At 41.2% G+C, this 16407-nt stretch overlaps 1 protein-coding gene and 2 long non-coding RNA genes across 3 annotated transcripts in view; 2 read left to right on the forward strand and 1 right to left on the reverse strand.

Annotated features, from left to right (window-relative positions):
• asic1b (acid-sensing (proton-gated) ion channel 1b) overlaps positions 1-16407 on the forward strand; it is a 179818-nt gene that overhangs the window by 70002 nt on the left and 93409 nt on the right. The window lies entirely within an intron of this gene.
• On the forward strand, positions 6014-7384 carry LOC133969607 (uncharacterized). The gene is made up of 3 exons (XR_009924227.1): positions 6014-6162; positions 6935-6986; positions 7254-7384. It is a non-coding gene; the product is annotated as an uncharacterized LOC133969607 (long non-coding RNA).
• LOC133973664 (uncharacterized) lies at positions 7106-8748 on the reverse strand. Its single transcript, XR_009924591.1, has 3 exons — positions 8472-8748; positions 8125-8274; positions 7106-7406 (listed from the first exon to the last, which is right to left on the reverse strand). It is a non-coding gene; the product is annotated as an uncharacterized LOC133973664 (long non-coding RNA).

Here is a 16407-nt window from a genome sequence, read left to right on the forward strand (position 1 = left end):
CTAATTTGAGCTGTTGCACTTTACTTTAACTTGGCCGGCTACATACGTAGCTCTTCAGCTTCACAACTGGCATGCAGTGAATCCTTGAGATAGGCTGGCCAAGAGAGATCCACATGTTGACTGCTTTTGTTGCATTTGTCGCTTTGAACGAGCCTCTGATGGGACCACTTAGCTGTGCCACTGTGATATAGTTGCACTACAAATGCAGCCTCCACTGATTGTCTCACGTTGGCCCTGAACTTGACCACCCAAGCATTTGCTTTTCCCAAGTGGGAACATGACCGACTGTCCCCAATTAACAAGTCTGCAATTTGTGTCCAAAGGTAGCCTATTATACACGCGCACACACACCCACACACTTGCACGCCCCATGCAGTGATATGACCTTTACCTCCCTGTAATTATCCTGGTTGTTTCTTTTTTTCATTTTTATTCCTGATTCTTTGTGTATTCTTATACCTCTCTCATCCACACCTGCTTTTTCTCCTCTGCACACAAACACATATTTCTTACCCCTCAGGTGCTCTAGAAAGTAAATTTTGACCTTTCCATTCCGCTTCAAACTATTACCTCTGCCAAGTGTGAAAGGAAAGACGTCTCTTGTGTTCCCTCATTATGCGATAGGTTCAGGTGCCAAGAACCCATTAAAGAACAGTGAGATCAGACAAATGCAAAAATCTTTTCGTCTTATGTTTGACATAAGCTTACACTGTAGGAATCGATTGCGATAATAACTGTAGCTTGCCAAATACTCAGGTTATGCTTTAATATTATTGCGAAGGTTATTAATTAACAATAACAGCATATTTTTCTTCCTTCTGTACATTGGTTTGTGTTTGACTGCCCTTTGATTCTGTACAAAGAGGAAAGTCAGAGCAGCGTGTTTTTATCAGCAACACACTCCGATGGAGAGATAAAGCAACGTATGCAGGAGCTGTTGTCAGCCTCCGTCTGAGTCTGCCTGTCGCTGCCTCTGTATCTCTGTGCAACACAAGCCGCCCACAGAATCAACCGCCATCTCTGCTCCTCCTCCTGCTGGCTTCCTTTTCATTCCATGTCAGAGCAACTCCCACTCCCCGGCCTTTTAAACATGCTTTAAAAGGAGCAATGCATAGACGGAATGCACACAGACATGGACAGGGTGCTGATGCCCCTATCGGCAGGACAGCATGCTTTGTCTGTGCTTTCCAACACTGTTTCAAATCACTGCAGAAAAATGAATCTGTTTTGTAACTTCTGATACATTTTGTTCAGGTTGTGGTCTTTTTGGTTAAAGTGCAATATTTTTGCTGATCCATCTGTGCTTAGCCTGTTGCTATTTTACCTTGTCCTCACTTTGTTTTTGACATAGTAATAAATAAATATAGGCCTTTTAGGCACCATCTGAAATAATGTTGTCCTTCCCCTTGGGAGGACAGTCCCTGCACTTAGTTATTTACAGTACATTTACTTCTATTCGAGGTACAACTTGTTGTACAAACACAATGCAACAATTTGTGATTTGCCAATGTCCTCGTGGGCAAGTCTGCAGCCTTCTTGGCAACACCCTAGGGGGTTATTTAAGGCTAACAAGACCAGTCTCATATCTAAGTGAATTGGAGAAATGGACAGCTGCACTTTCACAGTTGTCTGGGGAAATAACAGCTGCTTTTGCAGAATCACAAACGCAATCGGATAAAAACAGCTGAAAATTTCTGATTTGCTCCAAAACAAGTTGCGTTGGCTATGTGATAAAATGACTAAAGATGTCAATATCTACAAAGCTATAGAATTGTTGTTTAATTTGCTTCAGTCAAGGCAGTAAACTCATGTATTCTTAAAAGGCAGAATGTTTTTTGAGACCTCAGAACCCGGTAATTAAAAAGGAATAAGCCGTCTGTCTCCACAAAGGAAGAAAATACTGTTTTTTTCACTGATATTTTTCTCTGTTCTTCGACAAATATTTGTGTGAAATGGTTTAAACACTATCTGGTTAATAGGCTGCCATGTATGTCAATGAGTGAGTCAGCTGTGACACTTACTGTATTCTTGCCACTATATGAGTGTGATGTCACATAACATGGAAAGGCTGCAGCGTATACTCCACGTGAAGTCAGTAACCAAGATGTTCCCTCGCAGCCACCTCTACTCCCATTGGAGGCATTTTATATAAATCACAGCATATTCTCACCATTGTGTTGTTGAATTGAGTTGTGAAGAAGCTGCTAAGAGAGACGGTGGTCAAGGTAATGAATTTCCACTCACTGTGCTCGCAGAGATAATTCTCTGCTGTGGTTTGCATAACTTATGAGCCTGACGGGACTCTAAGCCATTTTCACACATAGAATGCAGCTTCCCAAATAAGAGGTTTCGGGTTTTAGAGAAGCTTATACAAGCAAAAGGATTTGAGCCTTCTTCCGTCTCACAGGAATACTCCTGAGGTTGTAATATCTGTCTACAAATATTCACAGACACAAGACATTTATTTGAAAAGAAAGTTAATGTTTTCCAAGTTAAGTGCCTGTGTTGTTGACTGAACAAAATAGAGGAGTATTAAGAACTAACAACATAGTTATCCAACTACTTTACATACATTTATTTATATAGGTAATTTGTGTTTCTCTCTGACCTCCTTCTTCTCGTCTCTTTCCCTCCCTCCCTTGTTCTCTCTCTCTGATGCTATCTCACCAGGAGGTTTTGTTTCCAAGGGCATGTGCCGGGTCAGCTTTTATCTATTTTTTATTTTTACTCCCAAAATGTGAAATACTCCTCAGCATTGGCTGTGAGCATCTAGTCAATGAGGACATGCAAAGTAAAGCACTTCAGGATGAGGGGGGTGGTACACAAGCCAGCTAAGCAGGCCGGGGGGGGGGGGGGGGGGGGGGGGGGGGAATCACTCTTTGCTGTTTAAATGGGCCTCGCTGAACACCTATTATTTTCACAATCACACAGAAATTCTAACGAAACCTGTGTGATGTGCCAGGTTGGACTCAAAAAAGCAGGCGTCCAAAGGGAAACCAGTGCTCATGAAGATGAGGCTATTGATCCCGTCCAGCACTTCCAACGTGCTCTGGTTCGACGGCTGGCTGACATCGTATAGATCCCCGTCAGACCTGTTAATGTCCTTCCTGCAGTGGACCATACTAAGTACAGGTGGGATTCACCCGAACGTGTCGTCAATGTGTCTTGAGAATCGCTCACTCAGACACATTATATGTGGTCTGGGAAGCATGTGGCCGTTCTTTTAGCTTTTTGAACAGAAATGCATTATGGGTCACATATAAAGAACCCACTACTTAACTGATGTCCTCTGGTACAAGCATTACTACGCCTCAGAGCACCCATTAGTTGATTTGTCAAGGGCATCACCACAGTTTAAATCCTGATCCCCCTAACATGACTCTTAATGTTGTAGAGGTGTTCGCAGCACCCATTAACTCCACTCTCGTTCTTTCTCACTCGTGACACAAACGGATTGATAATGTCTGACACAACTCAGACTGGGTAAACACAACAGCATTTGGTCTCTGCAAACTGAAATAGTGTGTGCAAAATATTGAAGGAAGTGAGATCTGATCAAGTGGTCACAGAAGTCCGAACTAGTGCTGACCATTGGGTTTGAATCTCTTAGGACGGATGTTAATGTTGTCTCTGAACTGTCCTCTGCTTGAATGTCATTAATTTCTGTTTCAGAGGTGGGGTTGTGAACCCACTGAGCTAGTGCTCAGTGGGTTAGTACTAGTGTATGCAACGAGTCTTTCCCTCCTGAGAAGGCATGAAAGAAACACAAGAGCATAACACACATCAGATAGGTAACACTGTGCTCAGCAACCCAAGCAAGACTTCATCAGAAATATTCCTCCCTCGCCCCCCCTACCCTCCATTCTCCCTTTGTGTGCCAGTTACAATACAATACCTGTTTGTGATATCGCACATCAAAGGCTGAGTGAGTAAAGTAACACAGGGGCTCATTTCCATACCCTTCCAACTTGTCAGTGATTCATTCCAGCTTGCTGCTCCAGAGCTTCATTTACAAGTGGATTTTTAATTCATTAGCTGCATAATAAGGTTAATGCAAGACAGAGGAGAAACTCAATTGGGAATTCCCAGAAATTAATAAAACATGATTTGTAACTCTGAAATGTGGCGAGGTTTAGGGCGGTGGAGAGGTACTGCTCATTGTTGATCCAAATGAGTGGATGACAATCAAGTAGGGCTCAGAGTAAAATATCAAAACATAATGTTTAGATAAGTCGTGCCTGTTTGCATTATCGCAATGTTGAATTATCGGAATTAACTCCTCTTGCACATTATCCATATAACGTATTATAAGTACATCATATTATATCATTAGGGCCCGAGCACCGAATGGTGAGAGGCCCTATTGAATCTGTAAGGATTTTTATTATTAGGGCCCGAGCACCGAATGGTGAGAGGCCCTATTGAATCTGTAAGGATTTTTATTATTATTAGGGCCCGAGCACCGAATGGTGAGAGGCCCTATTGAATCTGTAAGGATTTTTATTATTACCGAATGGTGAGAGGCCCTATTGAATCTGTAAGGATTTTTATTATTAGGGCCCGAGCACCGAATGGTGAGAGGCCCTATTGAATCTGTAAGGATTTTTATTATTATTATTATTAGGGCCCGAGCACCGAAATCGGTGGGAGGCCCTATTGAAATTGAAATGATTATTATTATTATTATTATTATTATTTTTCTTAGCTTAAATGAATTGGCTTTTTGAGGGCTTTAATGTGCTCAAAAAGTTGTAGGAGTTTGCAGTAAATTCGAAGGCGGCGTAAAATTACGTATTCTGGAGTATTTTGAAAAGGGCGTGGCAAAATGGCTAAAGAGCGCCACCTACGGAAAAGCCCCTCATTTAGCATTCACCGATCCTCAAAAAAAACAAAGATTATTGTGTATCATGACTAGATGCACAAAAAAGTCCATCAGTGCATTATGAATAACGCAACAGGAAGCCCGCCAGTTTGACTTTAGTGGCCATTTTGGTCATATTCCATATTTTTTCTTTGATGTACTTGTCGTACAGCTTTCATCAGATCAACTTCAAATTTAGACGATCGTCATCACAACAAATTGGAGATCTAAAGTTATTGAAGGATTACGTTTTAGCAAAACCGTCTGACCGTGGTGTGGCGTTAAAGTTTGATTAAACGCCATCAAAACACGGGCTTCTATATCTCAGACTTATTTTGTCCTATCGAGTCCAAACTACACACATAAGACAAGAGTAGAGATATGAAGACATCTATACAGAAATCGTGACTTAAAGTGACAGCGCCCCCTGGTGACAGCAGGAAAAGTCTTGTTTTTGTCACGTTTTATGTTTTTATATACTAGTCGTACAGCTTTTATCAAATCAACTTAATATTTAGACGACTGTCATCACAACAAAATGAAGATCTAAAGTTATTGAAAGATCGACTTTTCGTCAAACCGTGTGATTGTGGCGTGGCGCTAAAGTTTGATGAGACTTCGGTGAAACGCACTAAAACACGAGCTTCTGTATCTTGGACATATTTTGTCTAATCAAGTCCAAACTAGACACATAAGACAATAGTTGCGATATGAAGACATCTATACAGAAATCGTGACTTAAAATGACAGCGCCCCCTGGTGGCAGCAGGAAATGTATAGCTGACACTCTGATGTATTCCTGCTCATCCAATATGCAAAACCATGTCAAACTTTGTTTAATGGGTCTCAAGACATTGATAATGTAGCCATAAGATTATTGTGACTTTTTATCATGCGGTTTATTAATGGCATGGCTTGAAAGTTCATCAGCTCGTCGGAGAGAGTCCCATTGAATCCCATGTTAAAATGCCCAATTTTAGAGTAGAATTAAACCTGTTTACAGCATTATTCAAACTTTGGTTTTAGTCTCAATCGCTATGTTCTTCCTTCATTAAAACTCTGAGGGGGTGAACTTTTTCGTAACTACCTCTATATCGCTATAATAAGCGATATAGTGGTTTGAAATTTACGTGACGTCACAGTGAGCTGCGCCCTCCCTTCTCCTTACTTTTTCCTGTGTCATTGAACACAACTCGAGACTTTCGAAACCTCCCACTCAGTATCGGATGAATAACACAGTTTGATGTTTTGCTTGTTCTGCTGACGGACACGTTAAAGACGTCTGCGCTCCCGTTTCTGTGGTAAGTCAAGCTCAGTATTTTATTTAGATGTGTAGAAGTGATTCGCAGGGTGTTTTAGTACCATGCATTCGAGCTAACGTCCGTTAGCATGGAGGCTAAATACGAACTCCGATCTGGGGCATTAACTCCTGTTTAATGCGAACGGCACTATTACCGACACACACCGATATGAACCGACATGAGTAGGTCCGCCCAGCAGTGGCATGCGTTAGTTTATGAGGTTAAATCTGAGACAGGAGACTGTGTGTGTCCGGTGAATTAGCTCCATCAGGATATCTATTGCTATGAAATGGTTTCACTCGCCAAGGCATTTGACTTGACAATGTTACACAGTTAGTTATTCTACTGAAACAGACTTACAGTGATCAATTGAAACGTGCGTATTTAAAGTCACATCTGTATTTTAAGAGCAGATGTTTAAAGGGGAATTCAACTTCCAAAGCTCTTTATTCAGAGTATTGTTATGATGTCTTACAGAGAAAGCTAAACGTTCTGCTGCCTGCACTGTTTACATTGTAATCTCAGGCAGATTTCACTGAATTGTTCTGTTAAATATAAATAAATTATAGCCTTGTATCTTTATTAGAACAGACAGTGTAATAGAGAATTTGATGCTGATGTACACTAACTATTTCCTAAGCTGAAATGATTATGATCTGTTTAACTTTGAAGTAATACACTTCCTTTTTTACCATTTAAAGTGTGTTAAGGACTTAACCTGGCACATGTATGACTTTACACATTTGTATATTTATGTTGAAATTTTCTCTAGCATGTCCAGCATGAGACAACTGGAATTCAACCACATTGAACACCGACTTCAGGTACAGACCTCTTTTCATTAATTACAAACAACCATGGCAAAGTACTGCACATAATACATTGTGTATTAAATAATATATGCAATACTTTGAATGTGAAATAACTCCATACTGTACATTCATTGTCATGGTAGTGCACGTTTTAATCCAAAAGCATATTCAAATACACAGTTGAATATCCACAGAAAATAAGATTACACACTTTGTTCATATGTAACTCTTCCTCTACAATAATGACGATCACTTTCATGTTTCCTATCATTTTATTAGGGACAGACGAGCCTGAAGGACACAGCTGTGATGACCATGTTCTGTCTCTTATGGCAAAGCAGAAATATAAAACACTGGGTTCTTATCTAAAGTGTATCAAATCAGATCTCCACCATGTTGCTGCTGAGGACATCAGGTGCTGCAGTTCTTCATCTATGAAGAGAAAAAACGCACTGTTAAAGAATGTTTTGTGTTGTGTATAAAGCACAACAGATTTCTGATAGAACTGTTGTACTGTGGTCTTGGTTTATATCCTCATGGTGAAATGTACATATTTTAAGTCCCTTCTGATAAAAGTGCTGAAAGAAATACAACATTGTACAAATACATAAAATGTCTTTCTACCTCATCAGTACTATTCAAGGTGATAATCTCCCACAGACCTATTGATAACAGTCCAAATCAAGTCTTTCCACTTCTCTCAGTGTGAAAACATAATTCTATAATTAATTTGAGAACTGTTTACAACACTGATGTGTGGAGATTAAAATCATACCTAAACTGTCTAATTCACTGTAAAACTCCATGACATTCGCAGGCCATCTGTAGTTAAGGGAGCAACGCATGGAATGATGTGTAGATTACTAGTTTGATGATGCATGAGGAGAGGCGGTGGTCGAGTGGCAGAAACTTGGACTATGGGCAGAGAAGGTCTCTGGTTCGTCTTTGGTTCGACTCCATGGAGAGACAACAAAAGTCGAACCTGGATTGATCTGTCCAAAAATCCAAGAGTCTCCCTACCCTCTCTAGTGCCCATGAGCAAGGCACCTCACTCCCCCAACATCTGCTCCCCCGAGCGCCGTACATGGTCGCTCACTGCTCTGTGTGTCCTGCACCAGATGGGTAAAAAGCAGCGATTAAATTTCCCTACCTGCATGAGTGTGCCTTTGCATGTCTGTGCATGTGTTTGGGATGAATAAATGGATTTTAATCTTAATCTTTTAATCTTAATCAGTTGTCTTCCAGTTGACCAGCATGAAGCTGCAGATCTCCACCATGTTGCTGCTGGGGACATCAGGAGCTGCATTAATGAGGAGCAGAAGCGTACTGTTATGAATGTTTTGTGTTGTTTATGAAGCACTACTTATTTCAGCTAGAACCGATGTACTAGGGTCTGGGTTTGTATCCTAATGGTTAAATGCACATACTTTAAATCGCTTTTGATAAAACGTGACAAAGAAATACAACATTGTACACATAGATAAAATGTCTTTCTACCTCATCTGTAATATTCAAGGTGATGATCTCCCACAGAGCTGTTGATAACAGTCCACATCAAGTCTCTCCACTTCCCTCAGTGTGAAAACATAATTATATAATTAATTGGAGAAGTGTTTACAACACTGATGTGTGGACATTATAATGTTATCACTACTGTCTAATTCACTCTACAACTCCATGACAGACTAAATAAACAATGTGAAAATAGTAATGGCGGATATACCATCCTGTATCAGAATATTGGTGAAACAGTTACTATCACATGAAACGTAAACGTGTAGCGTATTGATAGTAACTCATTAAAAAAAATAATGTCAAAACCAAAACAAGACTGTCGAGTTATCTTGCTTCAATCTGTTCATTAGACGTGATAAATAAACGGTAACTTTTATAACAATTACATATTACAAAAAACTTGAGGCATGTAAGCATATGATGATAGATAAAGCAATAGGTTATGTTGGATAGTTTCAAGGTTACTTACCTCTAGTTCAGCACCAGCGGCTGGCCAGAAGAAGTGGAGCGATCTTCCTTGCCGCACAGGGCAAACGCAGGCAATGTGGAGACGAGCGCTTGGTCATCGAACGTTCTCTCTTCCCCGACCGCAACAGACTTGAAATTGCCTGTGCTCGGGCCCGTTAGTGCTACAACGTAGCCCTAGTTATTATTATTATTATTATTATTATTTCCCTTTGGGGGGCTTTTTCAGGGTCTAGACATGCTCAAAAAGTTATGAAACTTTGCAGGAAATTCAAGGTCTGCGGATATTTTAGTATTCTGGAGTAATTGGAATTGGGCGTGGCAAAATGGCTCTACAGCGCCCCCTGGAACCAGCCCCTAGGTTTCCACATAACGGATTTTCATCAAAATCTGGATATAGGTGTATCGTGACCAGTCATGAAAAAAAGTCTCATGCAGCATTATGAAAAACGCAACAGGAAGTCCGCCATTTTGCTTTTAGTGGCCATTTTGGCAATATCCCACATTTTTACTTTTACATACTTGTCCCAGGGCTTTCATCAGATCAACTTCAAATTTAGATGAGTGTCATCACAACAAGATGGAGATAAAAAATGATTGAGGGATTTTTTTTTTATCACACCGTGTGACCGTGGCATGGCGTTAAAAATTGGTTACTCGCCATCAAAACACGGGCATCTGTATCTCGGACATACATGTTCCAATCAAGTCCAAACTAGACATGTAAGACAATAGTCCCCGCCTGATGACATCTATGCATAAATGATGACTTAAAACCGCAGCGCCCCCTGGTGGCAACAGGAAATGTCTTGTTTTTTGCTTGTCTTACACTTGGATGAATTTCTCCTCATCCACTGACCTCAACCATGTCAAACTGTATCAAATGGGTCCCAAGACATTGACAATGAAGACATAAGATTACCGTGACTTTTCGTCAAACGCCATATGAATGGCGTGGCATTAAAGTTCATCAACTCGCCGTGAAACACGAAATTGCTGTAACTTCAGTGTTCATGATTCTATCTCTCTCAAACTACATGTGTGTAACAACAGCCCCCCCCTGAAGATATTCATATGGTTTTAAGAAATGGGCGTGGCAAAAATACTGACCAGCGCCCCCTATAGGGCAACCCCGGCACTACGATGGCCGACATTTATACAAATCTATCGGGACATGTGTCGTTTCATAACAAACAAAAAAATATCTTGGATAGGTATGCTTGACCAAACAGGGAGGCCGCCATTTTGGATTAAGTGGCCATTTTTTTTCCATATTCCACATTTTTACTTGATGCACTTGTCCCAGGGCTTTCATCAGATTAACTTCAAATTAAGATCAGTGCCATCACAACAAGATGGAGATAAAAAGTGATTAAGAGATTGACCTTTCGTCACACCGTGTGACCGTGGCGTGGCGTCTTGAGTTTGATTAAACGCCATCAAAACACGAGGTTCTGTATCTCGGACATACATTGTCCAATCGAGTCCAAACTAGACATGTAAGACAAGGGTGCCATCCTGATGACATCTACACAGAAATTATGACTTGAAATTACAGCGCCCCCTGGTGGCTACAGGAAGTGACATGTTTTATACTTTGATGAACTGCTCCTGGCTGATTTACAATATACAGCTCAAATCAGATCAGTCAAGTCATTAGATCATGGTCAGAATTGTGACGTTTCCTCAAACCGTGTAAACATTGATGTGCGGCGAAGGATTTTCCTTCGCCAAAGGACACGATGTTATCATAACTCCACTGTGCATTGTCCTATCACTACAAAACTTCTGTCACATGGTCAGAGTCCAAGCCTGAACAGCTCTATGTGTCAATATTTCCTCAGTGTCATAGCGCCACCTACTGATTCGCCAGGAAACAGGAAGTACTTTGTTAATCCACTCTGCATTATCCAACCGGCTCCAAACTACTGACCTATGATCACAATACTGATCTGAACAGCTCCACATATAAATATTTATTATTATTAGGGCCCGAGCACCGAATGGTGAGAGGCCCTATTGAATCTGTAAGGATTTTTATTATTATTAGGGCCCGAGCACCGAATGGTGAGAGGCCCTATTGAATCTGTAAGGATTTTTATTATTAGGGCCCGAGCACCGAATGGTGAGAGGCCCTATTGAATCTGTAAGGATTTTTATTATTATTATTATTATTATTATTAGGGCCCGAGCACCGAATGGTGAGAGGCCCTATTGAATCTGTAAGGATTTTTATTATTATTAGGGCCCGAGCACCGAATGGTGAGAGGCCCTATTGAATCTGTAAGGATTTTTATTAGGGCCCGAGCACCGAATGGTGAGAGGCCCTATTGAATCTGTAAGGATTTTTATTATTATTATTAGGGCCCGAGCACCGAATGGTGAGAGGCCCTATTGAATCTGTAAGGATTTTTATTATTATTATTATTATTATTATTATTATTATTATTATTATTATTATTATTATTATTATTTCCCTTTGGGGGGCTTTTTCAGGGTCTAGACATGCTCAAAAAGTTATGAAACTTTGCAGGAAATTCAAGGTCTGCGGATATTTTAGTATTCTGGAGTAATTGGAATTGGGCGTGGCAAAATGGCTCTACAGCGCCCCCTGGAACCAGCCCCTAGGTTTCCACATAACGGATTTTCATCAAAATCTGGATATAGGTGTATCGTGACCAGTCATGAAAAAAAGTCTCATGGAGCATTATGAAAAACGCAACAGGAAGTCCGCCATTTTGCTTTTAGTGGCCATTTTGGCAATATCCCACATTTTTACTTTTACGTACTTGTCCCAGGGCTTTCATCAGATCAACATCAAATTCAGATGAGTGTCATCACAACAAGATGGAGATAAAAAATGATTGAGGGATTTTTTTTTTATCACACCGTGTGACCGTGGCATGGCGTTAAAAATTGGTTACACGCCATCAAAACACGGGCATCTGTATCTCGGACATACATGTTCCAATCAAGTCCAAACTAGACATGTAAGACAATAGTCCCCGCCTGATGACATCTATGCATAAATGATGACTTAAAACCGCAGCGCCCCCTGGTGGCAACAGGAAATGTCTTGTTTTTTGCTTGTCTTACACTTGGATGAATTTCTCCTCATCCACTGACCTCAACCATGTCAAACTGTATCAAATGGGTCCCAAGACATTGACAATGAAGACATAAGATTACCGTGACTTTTCGTCAAACGCCATATGAATGGCGTGGCATTAAAGTTCATCAACTCGCCGTGAAACACGAAATTGCTGTAACTTCAGTGTTCATGATTCTATCTCTCTCAAACTACATGTGTGTAACAACAGCCCCCCCCTGAAGATATTCATATGGTTTTAAGAAATGGGCGTGGCAAAAAAACTGACCAGCGCCCCCTATAGGGCAACCCCGGCACTACGATGGCCGACATTTATACAAATCTATCGGGACATGTGTCGTTTCATAACAAACAAAAAAATATCTTGGATAGGTATGCTTGACCAAACAGGGAGGCCGCCATTTTGGATTAAGTGGCCATTTTTTTTCCATATTCCACATTTTTACTTGATGCACTTGTCCCAGGGCTTTCATCAGATTAACTTCAAATTAAGATCAGTGCCATCACAACAAGATGGAGATAAAAAGTGATTAAGAGATTGACCTTTCGTCACACCGTGTGACCGTGGCGTGGCGTCTTGAGTTTGATTAAACGCCATCAAAACACGAGGTTCTGTATCTCGGACATACATTGTCCAATCGAGTCCAAACTAGACATGTAAGACAAGGGTGCCATCCTGATGACATCTACACAGAAATTATGACTTGAAATTACAGCGCCCCCTGGTGGCTACAGGAAGTGACATGTTTTATACTTTGATGAACTGCTCCTGGCTGATTTACAATATACAGCTCAAATCAGATCAGTCAAGTCATTAGATCATGGTCAGAATTGTGACGTTTCCTCAAACCGTGTAAACATTGATGTGCGGCGAAGGATTTTCCTTCGCCAAAGGACACGATGTTATCATAACTCCACTGTGCATTGTCCTATCACTACAAAACTTCTGTCACATGGTCAGAGTCCAAGCCTGAACAGCTCTATGTGTCAATATTTCCTCAGTGTCATAGCGCCACCTACTGATTCGCCAGGAAACAGGAAGTACTTTGTTAATCCACTCTGCATTATCCAACCGGCTCCAAACTACTGACCTATGATCACAATCCTGAATAGAACAGCTCCATATATGAATATTAGTTCAGGATCATAGCGCCACCTATTGATCAGTGTGAAAATTAAGTTGCGGAAACATTGTCCAATTGACACAAAATTGCTCACGCTACATCAGAGCGCCTACATGAACAGATATATATGTCTGTGCGTAATAATAGTGATGGCGCCACCTACTGGCAAACCTACTGCTGCAGAGCGCAAAACGCATGCAACGTGGAGAAGTGCATGCTCGATCGATGATGTGCGCTTGGTCATCGATCGCTCTCTCCACCGACCGCAACAGGCTTCAACGTGCGGGTGCTCGGGCCCGCAAGTGCTACAACGTAGCCCTAGTTATTATTATTATTAGGGCCCGAGCACCGAATGGTGAGAGGCCCTATTGAATCTGTAAGGATTTTTATTATTATTATTAGGGCCCGAGCACCGAATGGTGAGAGGCCCTATTGAATCTGTAAGGATTTTTATTATTATTATTATTATTAGGGCCCGAGCACCGAATGGTGAGAGGCCCTATTGAATCTGTAAGGATTTTTATTATTATTATTATTATTATTATTATTATTATTATTATTTCCCTTTGGGGGGCTTTTTCAGGGTCTAGACATGCTCAAAAAGTTATGAAACTTTGCAGGAAATTCAAGGTCTGCGGATATTTTAGTATTCTGGAGTAATTGGAATTGGGCGTGGCAAAATGGCTCTACAGCGCCCCCTGGAACCAGCCCCTAGGTTTCCACATAACGGATTTTCATCAAAATCTGGATATAGGTGTATCGTGACCAGTCATGAAAAAAAGTCTCATGGAGCATTATGAAAAACGCAACAGGAAGTCCGCCATTTTGCTTTTAGTGGCCATTTTGGCAATATCCCACATTTTTACTTTTACGTACTTGTCCCAGGGCTTTCATCAGATCAACTTCAAATTCAGATGAGTGTCATCACAACAAGATGGAGATAAAAAATGATTGAGGGATTTTTTTTTTATCACACCGTGTGACCGTGGCATGGCGTTAAAAATTGGTTACACGCCATCAAAACACGGGCATCTGTATCTCGGACATACATGTTCCAATCAAGTCCAAACTAGACATGTAAGACAATAGTCCCCGCCTGATGACATCTATGCATAAATGATGACTTAAAACCGCAGCGCCCCCTGGTGGCAACAGGAAATGTCTTGTTTTTTGCTTGTCTTACACTTGGATGAATTTCTCCTCATCCACTGACCTCAACCATGTCAAACTGTATCAAATGGGTCCCAAGACATTGACAATGAAGACATAAGATTACCGTGACTTTTCGTCAAACGCCATATGAATGGCGTGGCATTAAAGTTCATCAACTCGCCGTGAAACACGAAATTGCTGTAACTTCAGTGTTCATGATTCTATCTCTCTCAAACTACATGTGTGTAACAACAGCCCCCCCCTGAAGATATTCATATGGTTTTAAGAAATGGGCGTGGCAAAAAAACTGACCAGCGCCCCCTATAGGGCAACCCCGGCACTACGATGGCCGACATTTATACAAATCTATCGGGACATGTGTCGTTTCATAACAAACAAAAACATATCTTGGATAGGTATGCTTGACCAAACAGGGAGGCCGCCATTTTGGATTAAGTGGCCATTTTTTTCCCATATTCCACATTTTTACTTGATGCACTTGTCCCAGGGCTTTCATCAGATTAACTTCAAATTAAGATCAGTGCCATCACAACAAGATGGAGATAAAAAGTGATTAAGAGATTGACCTTTCGTCACACCGTGTGACCGTGGCGTGGCGTCTTGAGTTTGATTAAACGCCATCAAAACACGAGGTTCTGTATCTCGGACATACATTGTCCAATCGAGTCCAAACTAGACATGTAAGACAAGGGTGCCATCCTGATGACATCTACACAGAAATTATGACTTGAAATTACAGCGCCCCCTGGTGGCTACAGGAAGTGACATGTTTTATACTTTGATGAACTGCTCCTGGCTGATTTACAATATACAGCTCAAATCAGATCAGTCAAGTCATTAAATCATGGTCAGAATTGTGACGTTTCCTCAAACCGTGTAAACATTGATGTGCGGCGAAGGATTTTCCTTCGCCAAAGGACAAGATGTTATCATAACTCCACTGTGCATTGTCCTATCACTACAAAACTTCTGTCACATGGTCAGAGTCCAAGCCTGAACAGCTCTATGTGTCAATATTTCCTCAGTGTCATAGCGCCACCTACTGATTCGCCAGGAAACAGGAAGTACTTTGTTAATCCACTCTGCATTATCCAACCGGCTCCAAACTACTGACCTATGATCACAATACTGATCTGAACAGCTCCACATATAAATATTAGTTCAGGGTCATAGCGCCACCTACTGATCAGTGTGAAAATTAAGTTGTGTTAACATTGTCCAATTGACACAAAATTGCTCACGCTACATCAGAGCGCCTACATGAACAGATATATATGTCTGTGCGTAATAATAGTGATGGCGCCACCTACTGGCAAACCTACTGCCGCAGAGCGCAAAACGCATGCAACGTGGAGAAGTGCATGCTCGATCGATGATGTGCGCTTGGTCATCGATCGCTCTCTCCACCGACCGCAACAGGCTTCAACGTGCGGGTGCTCGGGCCCGCAAGTGCTACAACGTAGCCCTAGTTATTATTATTATTATTATTATTATTATTATTATTTCCCTTTGGGGGGCTTTTTCAGGGTCTAGACATGCTCAAAAAGTTATGAAACTTTGCAGGAAATTCAAGGTCTGCGGATATTTTAGTATTCTGGAGTAATTGGAATTGGGCGTGGCAAAATGGCTCTACAGCGCCCCCTGGAACCAGCCCCTAGGTTTCCACATAACGGATTTTCATCAAAATCTGGATATAGGTGTATCGTGACCAGTCATGAAAAAAAGTCTCATGGAGCATTATGAAAAACGCAACAGGAAGTCCGCCATTTTGCTTTTAGTGGCCATTTTGGCAATATCCCACATTTTTACTTTTACGTACTTGTCCCAGGGCTTTCATCAGATCAACTTCAAATTCAGATGAGTGTCATCACAACAAGATGGAGATAAAAAATGATTGAGGGATTTTTTTTTTATCACACCGTGTGACCGTGGCATGGCGTTAAAAATTGGTTACACGCCATCAAAACACGGGCATCTGTATCTCGGACATACATGTTCCAATCAAGTCCAAACTAGACATGTAAGACAATAGTCCCCGCCTGATGAC

The sequence above is a fragment of the Platichthys flesus genome, chromosome 2 (assembly GCF_949316205.1).
Source record: "Platichthys flesus chromosome 2, fPlaFle2.1, whole genome shotgun sequence".
NCBI lineage: Eukaryota > Metazoa > Chordata > Actinopteri > Pleuronectiformes > Pleuronectidae > Platichthys > Platichthys flesus.